At 42.9% G+C, this 13877-nt stretch overlaps 1 protein-coding gene and 1 long non-coding RNA gene across 2 annotated transcripts in view; one reads left to right on the forward strand and one right to left on the reverse strand.

The window, feature by feature from the left end:
• The window catches only part of LOC108519555 (uncharacterized), an 8912-nt gene extending 6583 nt beyond the window's left edge, over nt 1-2329 (reverse strand). Inside the window, exon 1 of the long non-coding RNA XR_001882655.1 lies at nt 2248-2329. This is a non-coding gene — a long non-coding RNA (uncharacterized LOC108519555). The remainder of the gene's footprint in view (nt 1-2247) is intronic.
• The window catches only part of ADAM12 (ADAM metallopeptidase domain 12), a 321053-nt gene that overhangs the window by 153092 nt on the left and 154084 nt on the right, over nt 1-13877 (forward strand). The window lies entirely within an intron of this gene.

Raw genomic sequence — 13877 nt, forward strand, 5'->3', positions numbered from 1 at the left:
CTTCTTCTTCTTCTTTTTTTTTTTAAGAGTCTCTCTCTGTCACCCAAGCTGGAATGCAGTGGCATAATCTTGGCTCACTGCAACCTCCGCCTCCTGGGTTCAAGCAATTCTCCTGTCTCAGCCTCCCGAGTAGCTGGGATTACAGGCGTGCGCCACCACACCTGGCTAATTTTTGTGTTTTTAATAGAGATGGGGTTTCACCACGTTGGCCAGGCTGGTCTTGAACTCCTGACCTCAGGTGAACCACCTGCCTTGGCCTCTCAAAGTGCTGGGATTACAGGCGTGAGCCACTGCGCCTGGCCTGGCCTGCTTGAGTGGATTTTGACAGCTGTGTGTCATGTTTTCCAGTTCACATGCAATGGAGACATTTGCTCGTTTCCTTTTCTACAAAGTACCTTTTCTACAAAATGCTCTTGGAAGAAGCGTTTTGGTTTCATCTTTTTGTCTCCTTTGATTTTTTTTCTCTCTGAAGCCTGTTTCTGTTGTGTTCTAGTACTTTCAGTCTCATAAAAGGGTAAGAAATAAACAATTATTTTTACAAGCATACAAAGAAATATATTGCTCTTTTATATGAAAGAGAGTTTGACAATTTGTGTAACGTTTCAATTGCTACTTATAAAACTATCTGAAAGATGTTTATCCAAAAAAAGAAAAAAGGTGTCCTCCAATGAGGACTAAGGTAAGCCAAAAAGGAAATATAAGTATTTCTCAATTTTCCTATATGTTTTATTGATTTGAGTTTAATGTGCAAAATTCTCTTTGTAAAAAAAGTCACTTGATAACAGAACACATGTATAACAAACCAAATTCCTCTGGTAAGAAGCTTTGTAACTACAATGTGGGATTTTTTTTTTTTTTTTTTTTGACTGTTTGAGACCATGTTTATTCTCTACGTAAGAGAATAGATCCCATTTCTATAGAAAAGGGTTTTTAAATGACTGTGATGATTGAGTTTGTCTAATGTAGATGCTAAGATCTTAACAGACAGCCATTTTCACATCAACGATTGCATAAATAAGACACAAAAACTTTCCCGGTTATTGTTTTTAAAAATTCCAAAATCAGGTTAGAGACTAACATTTTATTCAGAATTGAGGTCAATAAGCTAAGTTAAATGAGTGCTTGGAGATTGCTCGCTAATGAAGCTGAACAAAGATGCCAGAGGCTTGAGTGACACATTGCTTGCTCCAGCTACCTCCCTTCAAATGCAAAGCCTTCCTTTCTTTTTGGCCAAAAGCCTGATAATGAAGAAGGACTTCAACTGCAGTTAATTCCCATTCTCGTTTGCAATGTAAGAAAGCAGGGGCAACTCTTGATTGTATTATTTAACTTTACCTTGAATTCACTGCGTTGGATTCATTTGGGTTTTTTTGTACATTTGCTGATTTGTATCTGCATTCTTCCCACATTCTTAAACCAAAATGTTGTTTACTTTTGTCTTTTAAATAACCAAAACCAAGCAAAACAAAATCGATTCCTTTCGTCATCACAAATCTTCAGTAGGAAACCTTGAAACAGATTCTGGAGTCAGACTGATTGAGGTCCCAGTCCGGGATCTCTGATTTATTAGCTGTGTGGTCTTAAGCTACGTAATCTCTTTGTGTCTCAGTTGTCCGTTCCGCAAAATGGTCAGATTCCTGAGACCTTCTAAGTCTTTTTATGTACTAAGTGAGAGAGTTGCTTATTAAATATTAGCATGACACATAGCAGGGGTTCAATAAATGGTGGCCGTCGTCATTATTCTGTAATTATCAGTGTTCCACATCTCACTGGCATCACATCTCCTGTTTCTCATCTCATTACTTTTTTTTTTCCATTTACAATCTAATGTTATCTTCTGTTTTCCTCCTAGGTAAAGTAATTCTCCGTTTTTCTTAGTCTTTTCTTGACAGCCTGGCCCCTCCTTTCATAAAAGGCTCTAATAGGCTGGGCGCGGTGGCTCAAGCCTGTAATCCCAGCACTTTGGATCACGAGGTCAGGAGATCGAGACCATCCTGGCTAACACGGTGAAACCTTGTCTCTACTAAAAAAATACAAAAAAACTAGCCGGGCGAGGGGCGGGCGCCTGTAGTCCCAGCTACTCGGGAGGCTGAGGCAGGAGAATGGCGTAAACCCGGGAGGCGGAGCTTGCAGTGAGCCGAGATTGCGCCACTGTACTCCAGCCTGGGTGACAGAGCGAGACTCCGTCTCAAAAAAAAAAAAAAAAAAGAGAAAAAAAGGCTCTAATAAACATTTCCCATAGCACACCTGCAGCGATGTACAGCCATAGATGAGCAATACCGAGTGCGTTACGACCAGTAAACCTTTGTGTGTGTTTGTGTGTGTGTGTGCGCGCGCGCGCGTGCGTGCGCGTTGTGTGTGTGTGTGCGCGTGCGCGTGCGCGTGCGTGCGCGTGTGTGTGTGTGTGTGTGCGTGCGCGTGTGTGTGTGTATGCGCGCACACAAACACATACTTTGGCACACTCCTGCTTAAAAACATGGCACAATGACAGATTCACTATGGCTGTATTCAAACAGGGCGGCTCTGTTTCAAATGAAGGGAGCCCTTTCCTGAAAGTTCAGGAGTCACAGTTGCCAATTTCTCTCTATACTTTTTTCCTCTCTCAGACTTTGGCAGTAAACCCTTAGAGGGAAACTCCTGCAGTCCCCAGACATCACATGGAAGGGTCACTTGCCATTTAACCACACATGTCTCCACGCTTTAGGAGACAATGAGAGATTTTGTTCAGAGCCGTTAGGAATTAAGCTTTTATTTGAATTTATTTTTATAAGGTCATTATTTTTAGGCTAAAAGATGATCATATTTTAGTTACACTGTTGCTTCCTATGCCATTGAAACAAAACAATCGTATTACTCTGTGACACACAAATAATATGGGATGTACTTGATTTAACTATTTACTTATTCTGAGCACAAGATAGACTATGCCCTAGATGAGAGATTCAGAGTTCTTGCAATGGCAGTGTCTTGCCATTTCTGGTTTTATGTTTCCTCCCCTCATCATGTGTCTTAAATTTCACCTAGTGTCTTTATTTAAAATGACAGTAAACTCTATTTCATATCACCTGTAAATGAATGCCCTAGGAGGCCTCATGATAATTAATCCCACCCTGAAGGATTCCAAAGCCAGGGTTTTGAATCATGGCCTTGGCCGAGAGCCATGTTTACCCTCTTGGTGAGTTGTGAGCTCCTTGAAGGAAAGGCGGCAGGGCCAGAGAAGGCCTTGAACGCATGTTAATTCACGGTATGTTTTCCATCAGAGTCCCTGAGAATATTCTTTCCTTGGGATCATTCTGAAGTTGTTATGTGTGCTCAGTAACTTCCCGGAACTCAGTGTCTGATCCGTTTTGTTTTATTAGCCGCCTGGTTCTCTGACCCCCTGAGGACCGCAGTGACCTGACTCTCTTGCAACAGTTCTTTCTCTGTGGTGTGCAGGGTGAGGGTGAGGCAGCCTTTCTTTATGCTGAGCTAGCACACCCAGAATGTTGATTTCCATCACACAGCTTCAGGGAGAGACTTTACAAGACCCATGTTTCCAAAAGAGGGGAACAGCAGATCCCACCTGCCTCTGGGGCTTAGATGCTGACTGGGCTGTCTTGCATGAGGCTTGAACCCCCAGGGAAGTCCAGAGTGGTAAGGGAGAGCCTTTCCCTTCCTTCCAAGAGCAGCTGGCAGGGCGGCCACTGGCTGGCCTTCTTTTGCGATGTGCGGTGGGAGCCCCTGCTCTTCTGTGCAGTCCGATGGAACCAGCAAACTCTTTCCCAACTCCCCGCAGCACGACTCTTACGTGGAACCCACATCACATCACGTCCCTCTCTCACCACTCGCATGAAACAACTAGGTTATGCTTCAGAACTCCTCGTACTGTTCCTCGATTGTTTTTGATGAGAGAAAAAAATGTAGGGCATGTATAGGCAGTTTCCAAAGCAAGTCATGTACGCAGAAAAAGGAAAATCGACTCAATGCTGGTTTTTTTTGGCACTCACCACTGACTGTTTTAGAAACATATGTTTACAATAAAACCTGTAGAAATCTCCTGTTGGTGTGCCAATGGTTTGCCTGTTTTGATTTTTATTTTCTGAGCAATTGTTATTGTTACGAGTAAATAATAATAATATTTTGTAAGGTTGCCCTGCTAGCAGGCAGGCCATTGTGGAGGTGAGTTGCAACTCCTGGCACCTGGCTGTGGCCCAGTGGCCTCCGCATACACTGGTCTCCTGGTGCTGTGTGTTTCTCTCGGCGGCGTTCTTCGCTTCTTTGTGAATACACCACCTCCTCGTGTGTGCTGTGCTGTTCAGCTTGGCTGCAGGTCCTGGTGAAGCCGTTGTTTCTGGCTATTCTCGCAGGATTGTCGCTCTGAAGGTGTCCCAAGGAAATAGCAGACAAACTCAAAATTGTTTTAATAAAAAGGGGTGAGGACTGTGGTCTTCAAATATGTCATTATCATAGGAGATAAAAGCAGTGGAAATGTCTCATTCCAAGAGACTGAGGGTAGTGAGTATAAAGTAAAGGGCACGGGGAGATGGAATGCCTAAAACCATCTTGTGGTAGATGGGCACCACCCTGAATAGGGTAAAAAACATGCAATTGTACACCTTCAGTGGGCAAGTTGTCTGTGCGGGAACCGTGTCTTAAAGTTCTTAATAAAAAGAGAGGGGAAAATGGACACGACGGCGTATTGCACGCCCGGCCCTGGACTGAACTCGGCCCGGGAGGAGGAAAGACAGGCTGCAAAGCTCACAGCTGGGTCAGGGAGAGCCTTGGGTGTGACTGAGAAGTGAGGGACTGCCTGGATGTGACATTTGCTGACTTGGATAGTCTGGCCATGATGCATAGGAGAATATGTGCTTATAGGAAATATACAATGAAGTATTTGCTGGTAAAGGGCCATGTTGTATATCACTTATCCTCAGATGGTTTAGGAAAAACACTGTGTGTGTTTGTAAAGATTGGTGGGCGGGCAGTGGGGGGAAGGGGTAGGAGGGGAACAACGCATAAAGCAAATGGACGTCCCAGCTACACAGGAAGCCGAGGCAGGAGAATCGCTTGAACCCGGGAGGCAGAGGTTGCAGTGAGCCAAGATCGTGCCACTGTACTCCAGCCTGGTGACAGGGTGAGACCCAAACTAAAAAAAAAAAAAAAAAAAAAGATCAACAACAGATGAATCTGGATAAAAGATGTATAGGTGTATATATATGTTGTTTGTATGATTTTATTTTGCAATTTTCTGCAAGTTTGAAATTATTTTCAAATATTAATGCTCTTTTTGTTTTGTTTTGTTTTGTTTTTTAATGTACATTCCTGGTCCCCAGGCCCCTGCGATGCTGACTCCCTGGGCCTGAGGTGGTTCCCAACACCAAGGTCCCAGACCAGCCTGAGAAATTCTCTGGAGATGGGGCCTCTGGTCTCGGATCCCCAGGCAGACTCTGCTATACTCCTCAGGAAGATTTTCCAAACCACAAAAGAGACTGAATTAGCACTGTGATTTTTCACACTTTTGTTCCTCCATTGACTTTAAAACTTGTACTCTGAAACTTTAAAAAAAAAATCTATATTCAAAAGAAGAGGAAATAGTGTATTAATCCCTCCTACATACCAGCAGTTCTCAACTGAGGGTGATTTTGCCCCACAGGGGACAGTTGGCCGTGTCTGGGGACAGTTTTGGTTGGGAGAAGGTTACTGGCATCTCGGGGGTGGAGGCCAGGGATGCTGCTAAACACCCTCATTACACAGGACATCCCCCCAGCACAGAGTCATCTGCACCGAATGTCAGCTGAGCTGAGGTTGAGAGACCCAGATTCAGCTGGTGTTAAGATTTGCCGCATTTGCTGTTTCTGTGGTTCTCCCTTTTCTGAGGTCACCTCTAACAGACTTCATGCCATTGCTCCTCTTAACCCTTCAATTTGTGTTTATATTATTATTATACTTTAAGTTCTGGGGTAAATGTGCAGAACGTGCAGGTTTGTTACATAGGTATACACGTGCCGTGGTGTTTTGCTGCACCCATCAACCCATCGTCTACATTAGGTATTTCTCCTAAATGCTATCCCTCTCCGAGCCTCCCACCCCACGAGAGACCCTGGTGTGTGATGTTCGCCACCCTATGTCCATGTGTTCTCATTGTTCAACTCCCACTTATGAGTGAGAACATGTGGTGTGGGTTTTCTCTTCTTGTGTTAGTTTGCTAAGAATGATGGTTTCCAGCTGCATCCATGTCCCTGCAAAGGACACAAACTCATCCTTTTTTATGGCTGCATAATATTCCATGGTGTATATGTGCCACATATTTCTTTATCCAGTCTATCATTGAATGAGGCATTTGGGTTGATTCCAAGTCTTTGCTATTGGTGAACAGTGCTGCAGTAAACATATGTGTGCAAATGTCTTTATAGTAGAATGATTTAAATAATCCTTTGGGTATATACCCGTGGGATTGCTGGGTCAAATAGCATTTCTGGTTCTAGATCCTTAAGGAATCACCACACTTTTCTTCTACAATGGTGGAACTAATTTACACTCCCACCAACAGTGTAAAAGCGTTCCTGTTTCTCCACATCCTCTCCAGCATCTGTTGTTTCCTGACTTTCTAATGATCGCCATTCTAACTGGCGTGAGGCAGTATCTCATTGTGGTTTTGATTTGTGTTTCTCTAATGACCAGTGATGATGAGCTTTTTTTTTTGTATGTTTGTTGGCAACATACATGTCTTCTTTTGAGAAATGTCTATTCATATCCTTCGCCCACTTTTTGATGGGGTTGTTTTTTCTCGTAAATTTCAAAATAACACACAATTCCATTGTTACACCCAACAAAATTGGTGATGATTCCCCAGGACCCTCTAATAACCAGAGTCTGAAGTTCCAGGTCAAACAATGCTCTGACCCATCGAGAACTGAAATGCGATTGTTTAATTTTGGAAATCTCTGCCTTTGTGGGAAAGATAAAGAGCAGTAACTCCACATTTTATCTACTTTCTGGTTGGATCCATTGCCTCAGTCTTTGAGTATACAGGAGTGCACTTAATATATAGTTGTTTTCTGACCCCAAGAAGTGTTGATTAATTCAGTAAGTTTGGAGATCATAATGGTGTTTTTTAAAATGAAACTATTAGAAGGGATTACTGAGGCTGATCATTATCAATTACATTTTTTAGTCATTAAATTGGGCCTCCCTCCTCCTCAACATATTAGCTATTTTTTTTTCCCCAGACACATGGAAAGCTTTCAGCTTCTAATGAAGAACTCCTTTCTGGAGCATGTTTCTAGAACATGAGTTTAGCAGCACACATGATGTCATCCTAATTCCCAACTCTGCGTGCAAGATTGTTGTGTGAAAATGAAACCATAAATCCCATCTGAATTCTACTTGCTGGGTTCTTTATAGGAAGTATTCTTCTGTTTTCCTTTTCTAAAGAAACCACAACAGTGTCATCCGAGTAACAGATCAATGGCTGGGAAGCCAGAAATACTGGAAGCATGTTTGTCTTTTTTCTGGCCAAAGTCCATCCAGAGACGTGAAGTAATGTTTTGGGCTGGGTGCCTTGAGTAGGTATCTGGTTTTGTCCCATACGCAAGACACCTTGGAGACTTAGCTGTGAACAAGCCGCAAGGAAAAGGTTCTAACTCTTAGCCTAGTGCTGTAAGATTGCTTGTTGCCTAATGCCAGCAGCTTTTTAAAAATGCAGTCCAAGTAAGTAATACATTAGAATGCCTGGACAGCGAATGAACTCTAAAGATTTCATAAATGTAATGAATTACTGCTTCAATCAAATATGAACCAACTAACCACCCCTGCCACGGTTTTTAACTAATTTTACAATTTGAGACCATGATGCTTATTAAAGATCTCTATTTTTCATGACCCAGGGTAATATTTTGTCATGTATTGCATTACTTAACTAAATCAACAAGGTAATTCGTAAGAATTACCCTGCCTAGCCTAAGAATAATGAAAGCAACATAAAATATTCCCAACCATCATTCTGACTAAACCATTTAAGTGCTTATGGAAAATTAGCTGTTAGAATTAGCCGAACTCTTTTGTAACCTAGGAGGCTGGAATTGAATAAGAAATTAAAGGCACTGGGGGAAATGTCCATTTACCCTTGGAGAGTCCACATGGAGGAAGCACATAGTTCAGAGGCCCAGCTGTAAGAATATTGATTGGTGTGGTCTTTATCCTGGAGAGAGATCCGTCGATGAATGGCCCACTGTCACTGGCATCTGTCCTTTGGTTCTTCTCTAGGGTTCTCGACAGCATTAGATCTTAATGCAAAACCCTCCCAGTTTTGTTTTGTTTTGTTTTGTTCTGTTTAAGCCCAGTTGCTGATCAGATAGTAAACCAGCTAAGCACCTGGAGAATCGTTACTGGGAAACAGAAATATTCAGCATGGGTGTTATAAGTACTTCTTGTTGTGGTTTCTTTAAAACAAAGAAAACAGAAGCCTACTTCATATAAAGAACCCAGCAGCTAGAATTCAGATGGGATTAATGGTTTTATTTTACAATTTTATATTTTACAACCCTTCCTTGTCCCAGACACAGTACTTTTCTGACAGCTCTGTGGCAGGCGGTGGTGTCTGCTTGGGGCTGGCACAACCCGTGGCTTTTTTTGGATCCTCCTGACTCAGCCTGGGGGATCAGAGCAGAAAAACTCAGTGGGGCCTTCACAGGAAAGAGGGTGTGCTTTACCTGATTAGGCCTCTGTACACCTGGGTTCACACACAGGGACCGCCCCCCACCCCCGCCTTTTTTTTTTTTTTTAAGGGAGAAAGACATCCATTTCAAAATCCAGGCACATTTCATGGTAGCCTCAGCAAGAGGACCTGACCTGCCCCATGGGCCAATCTAGAACACTTCAGAAAGTGAAGATCCTTTTCCCCACCCCAGATCCCTCCTGGTGTCTATCTCCTGGTAGCGATGGTATGGAAATTTGCAGAGCATGACCCTGTTTGAGCAGGCAGAGAGGAACAAATTTGATCTAACACACATTCTATGAGTTTGGTTCAATGTAGGTCCATTTTTAAGAGAGTCCAGCTGGCCAGTCTGCAAGTCTGCCAGGGAGCTGGCTGGCTGGCTGGCTTCCGCCATGGCCAAGAAAATCCCCTTCTGCCTCAAAGCACCAATTAATACAAGTTCTTCACTGAGCTGGTTGGGTGAAGGAAACAGGGCTGAAATGCATCCGGCTTTCAGTGAAACCACTTACCAGGTCATCAGCCCTGAAATCTTGCAGGACCCCCTGCTTTGGGCCAGGTGGAAGATGCCCGTCTGCACCAGAAGACTCTTGACTACCAGCTGGTGTGAGGAGAGGACACGCACACCAGGTCATTTTATTTTTAAAGTGTAAAGCTGTGTGTCCAAGGAGTCAAAGGTGTTTGGTTCGATGGTTCCAAATAAGTCGGCTAAACTTTTTTTTAATTCTGGAAGTTAAGCAAATGCCATTTGAAGATGTATTTTGTAAAGTATATTTTCTATTCTATCTTATGAAGTAAAAACCAGATATATTTTAGGTGGTAGAACTTCTAAGGATCAATGTGTGTCTTACCAGTCAGTGTTTTGTGGGTTTTGGTGGTGTTGGTGGTTTTATTGATTTATTTATTTTTAGAGTAGAAAGAACTCCTCCTGTCCTAAAATAGCAGGAAGTCAATAATGATTCTATTATGTATGAGTGCTTTTGCCATATTTTTCTCATTCTCAGTTATTCCATTCATTCTACAAGTGTTTATTGAGCATCTGCTAAGTTCCAGACATTAGTGTAAGGGCTGGGGAGGGACCCAGACAGACTCTGCCCTAATGGGGGAAACATACCTCAAATGACAGAGCAAATAAATGAGAAATGGCACCATGTGCTCAAGGAACGGGGCAGGACATTGCAAGAGCAGCTAACAAGGAGAACCCCAGTAGGAAGGGGCAGGCAGGGAAGATTGCTGCAGATGCTGTCATTTTGGATGAGGGTTACTAAGAGTTGGCCAGGCAGAGAAAGTAGGAAGAATGTTCCAGACCAAGATAAGAAGGGTGGTGGACTTCGGAAACCAAAGCGAGGCAACAGAGCCTAAGTGGGATGAATTGGGCAGGTAGAGGGGGTGGGCCTGGTCCACACTAAGGAATTTGTGTTTTGCTTTTTGGTTTTTGTTTGGTTTTGTTTTGTTTCCGAGACAGGCTCTCACTCTGTGACCAGGCTGAAGTACAGTGGCATGATCTCGGCTCACTGCAACCTCTGCCTCTCGGGTTCAAGCAAATCTCCTCCCTTAGCCTCCCGAGTAGCTGGGACTACAGGCACGTGCCACCACGCCCGGCTAATTTTTGTATTTTTAGTAGAGATGGGGTTTCACCATGTTGGCCAGGCTGGTCTTGAACTCCTGACCTCAAGTGATCTGCCCACCTCAGCCTCCCACAGTGCTGGGATTACAGGCGTGAGCCACCACGTCCAGCCCTGCACTAGGGAATTGGAATTCTACTCTGGGTTCTGTAAGAAGAGTGCACTGTTTTAAGTGGAGAAGTGACATGATCCGTTTTCGTTTTAAAAACTTCACGCTGGCTGTTGTATGAAAACGGACCTAAATGTTTCAAGAGTGAAAACAGGAGTCTGGCTAATCTATTATGGAAGGTTAGGTGAGGGGAAATGGTGGCTGGGACTGGAGAAATGGTAGATGAGATGAATGGAAGCCAGAGGGCTTATTAATAATAATAATTGCTTCCATTTACTGAGTACATAATGTGGGTTCAGCCTGTTTATCATCTATAACATAGATTAACTTCCCGTATAGTATCCCTGTGAGGTAGGAGCTACCATTCCCATTTTAGATGAGGAAACGCCAGCATGAGATCAGATTTCATGTTCAACGTCATAAAAGAAGAAAATGGCAGAATGAGATTTGTTCTTAACCACTGTTGCTATACTGCTGCTAGAGACATATTTTGAAGGTAGATTGGTCTTCTTGTCCACATTTTATTACTGGGAAATGTATCAGCCCAAACATTCTGCAGATACTGACTGAAAGCCTTTCGGAGCCAGGAACTGGCCTCGGAAGTGAGTAAGGAAGACCCCACCAGTTAGCCCAGCTGAAAAGGCACCTCTCTCCGCTTGAATGTTTTTGTGCATGAGGTTCAGTTAATCAGTTAGGTAAATGCATTCCTTAAAATAATCAACCACGAATTTTCTGGGACTGGAGGAGAGAAAGGTATGCTTTTCTATCCAACATGCATATGGCCAAGGGCTGAGTGTAAGATATGTTAGCATGTAACGACCCAAGCCCGTTGCCGCTGTAAGAGTGTGTGACCTTGAACACATTTCTTAGCACTTCTGAGCCTCAATTCCTATATCTATAAAATGGCCATATACCAACTCATAGTGTCATTATAAAGATGTAAAGAATCACTCGTTGTCACATGTCCTCCCACATCATAGACCATGCGGATGCTTAAGGAGCAGTGGCTAATAAATACCACTTGCAGTCCAGGGCAAGAAGGGCAATTAGAAAATGAATTCGAGGTTCCCTTTGCTTCTGGTCTGTAGATTATTTGTGGACGGTATGTGGCACTAATGAGTAAATATAAATGGGTTTGATTGTTCACTTGCATTATTGAATATTTCACACACCTTTACATGTGGAATAGTGTCAACTGATACACATAAAATGACTAAGGTGATTATTCTCCAGACTAGAGGCAAACAGAACGCCAATTTATACAGTTCCTCATTGTTCCTTTCAGTTTTGACCCATGGCAATAATTGGGAAATAGATTCACCCAACTCACTCCAAATTCTTTATCATTGCTTTGAAAGAGAGAGATTGCTACATTCAGTATAGTTGTCCCTTGAAAGGAATATGGGCAGAAAAGGCAAAAGTCAGAGTAAGGAGAAACACAAGTCATATAAGCATAGCAATAAGAGCTCTGAAGTCGAAACACCTACACAGTGCCAGCTGTGTGACCCCGGCCAAGTCGCCTAACCTCTCTTTGCCTCCAGTGTCTCATGTACAAATAAGTACCTGCCTGCCAAGATTGTTGTAAAAGTTAAATTAAAAAATATACATAAAGTGCCTTTGCTTAGGAAGAGCTCAAATGAACGTTAGTGACTGATGCTGCTTAGTGACTGATGCTATTGCTACTGTTACAGCCAACTCTTGTTTTCTTAAAGGAAAAAGGAAAATTCTGAAGTTTAAGAGAAATGACTGTTTTACCCGTGTTGGTAGAAACGTTTGAAGAATGCAACGTAAGCTGACTTACTATATCTACGCTTGCGATTGATTCTGAAAGAAGTGGGTGTAGGGCTTCACTGTCAGTGGAAGTAATTGTTTATTGGGTTTACAACTTTTCTCCTGTATCTGAGGCCCTATTTTATTTTACTTTTTTCTTAAAATTGTGTTACTGAAACTTGATAGCTGTCATACTAGGAAGGCAGTCATGACACATTAAAAACAGCCTGAGGCTGGGTGCGGTGACTCATGCCTGTAAACCCAGCACTTTGGGAGGCTGAGGCAGGTGGATCACAAGGTCAAGTTGACCATCCTGGCCAACGTGGTGAAACCCCATCTCTACTAAAAATACAAAAATTAGCTGGGTGTAGTGGCACATGCCTGTAGTCTCAGCTACTTGGGAGGCTGAGGCGGGAGAATCATTTGAACCGCGCGGCGGAGGTTGCAGTGAGCTGAGATCTCATGCCACTACACTCCAGCCTGGTGACAGAACAAGATTCCATCTCAAAAAAAAAAAAAGCCTGAAACGGTATGTAAGTCCTCATCCAAGACTTGAAAACGGTATCTGGTTATTAAAAAGGGGAGAGAGCAACCCAAAGCCTTAAGACTGAGTCTCATGCCAGCTGGAGAGCTGAGAATGCAGGAGCCCATCAGTTTCCACCTGCTCGTATATTTCAGCCCGTTGACAAGGCAGCCCCCCTGTTCTTATAGAGGCCTCCACTGAGTCTGCAACAGTCCAAAGGGGTGAGCTCTTCGTTCATGAACAGATAGGCTCATCTGAACAGTCCCAAAAGACAATCATAACATCATGTCTCAGTGTGTCACATGATTTGACCCAAAACTCTGTGTATTTGTGACTTATAATGGAAGCAGTATATTAAGAAGTTATTTTGCAGGAAACTTTGTTGTCCCCTACAGCTTCCAAAATGCTGTATCAACAGTTTTATTTATTATAGTTTGTGAAACTAAATGAGAAAGAGCTGGGCAAGGAAGCTTTTTTTATTCCAGGGGAAAACAAAAGTTGTTTTGATCATTTTGAAAATTTTAGTAAAGGGAGAATAACAGAAGAAAAATGGAATGTACGTGCTCCATTGTTCTTACAGATGTACAGTTTAAATAGTTAGGATCCCAAAATACTGAAATTATATCCAAAAATAAATCTGGATTTTGTAACAAAATTGAATTGTGTGTGAGGAGAAATAGCATAGCACCATTTTCAAGTGTCTCTTCCAACATGGAGGAAAAATTATTTCAGAAAAACACGGAATTTGATTTTGCTGCTTTTTTTTCAGACCGTCGGAACCATACACTGATGCTGCTTCCTGGGAAGGCAGTGTCAACCAGTGGTTAGGAGCAGGTGGGCTTTGGAGCCAAATAGAGTCGAGTTTAGTCTCCAGGGCTCAGCTGTGTGGCTTTGAACAAGTCACTTACTCTCTCTGAGTGCTTCCTCTTCCTTATCAGGCAGGCAATTACAGTCCTTACCATGCAGTCTCTTTCAAGATAAAGTAAGGCAGTGCATATTAAAAGTGAATGCCCCCGGCTGGGCATGGTGGCTCACGCTTCTAATCCCAGCACTCTGGGAGGCTAAGACAGGTATCAGGAGTTCAAGACCAACCTGGCCAACACAGCAAAACCCCATCTGTACTAAAACTACAGAAAATTAGCCAGGCGTAGTGGTATG

Source organism: Rhinopithecus bieti, unplaced genomic scaffold, assembly GCF_001698545.2.
Source record: "Rhinopithecus bieti isolate Rb0 unplaced genomic scaffold, ASM169854v2 scaffold_42745, whole genome shotgun sequence".
Classification (NCBI taxonomy): Eukaryota; Metazoa; Chordata; class Mammalia; order Primates; family Cercopithecidae; genus Rhinopithecus; species Rhinopithecus bieti.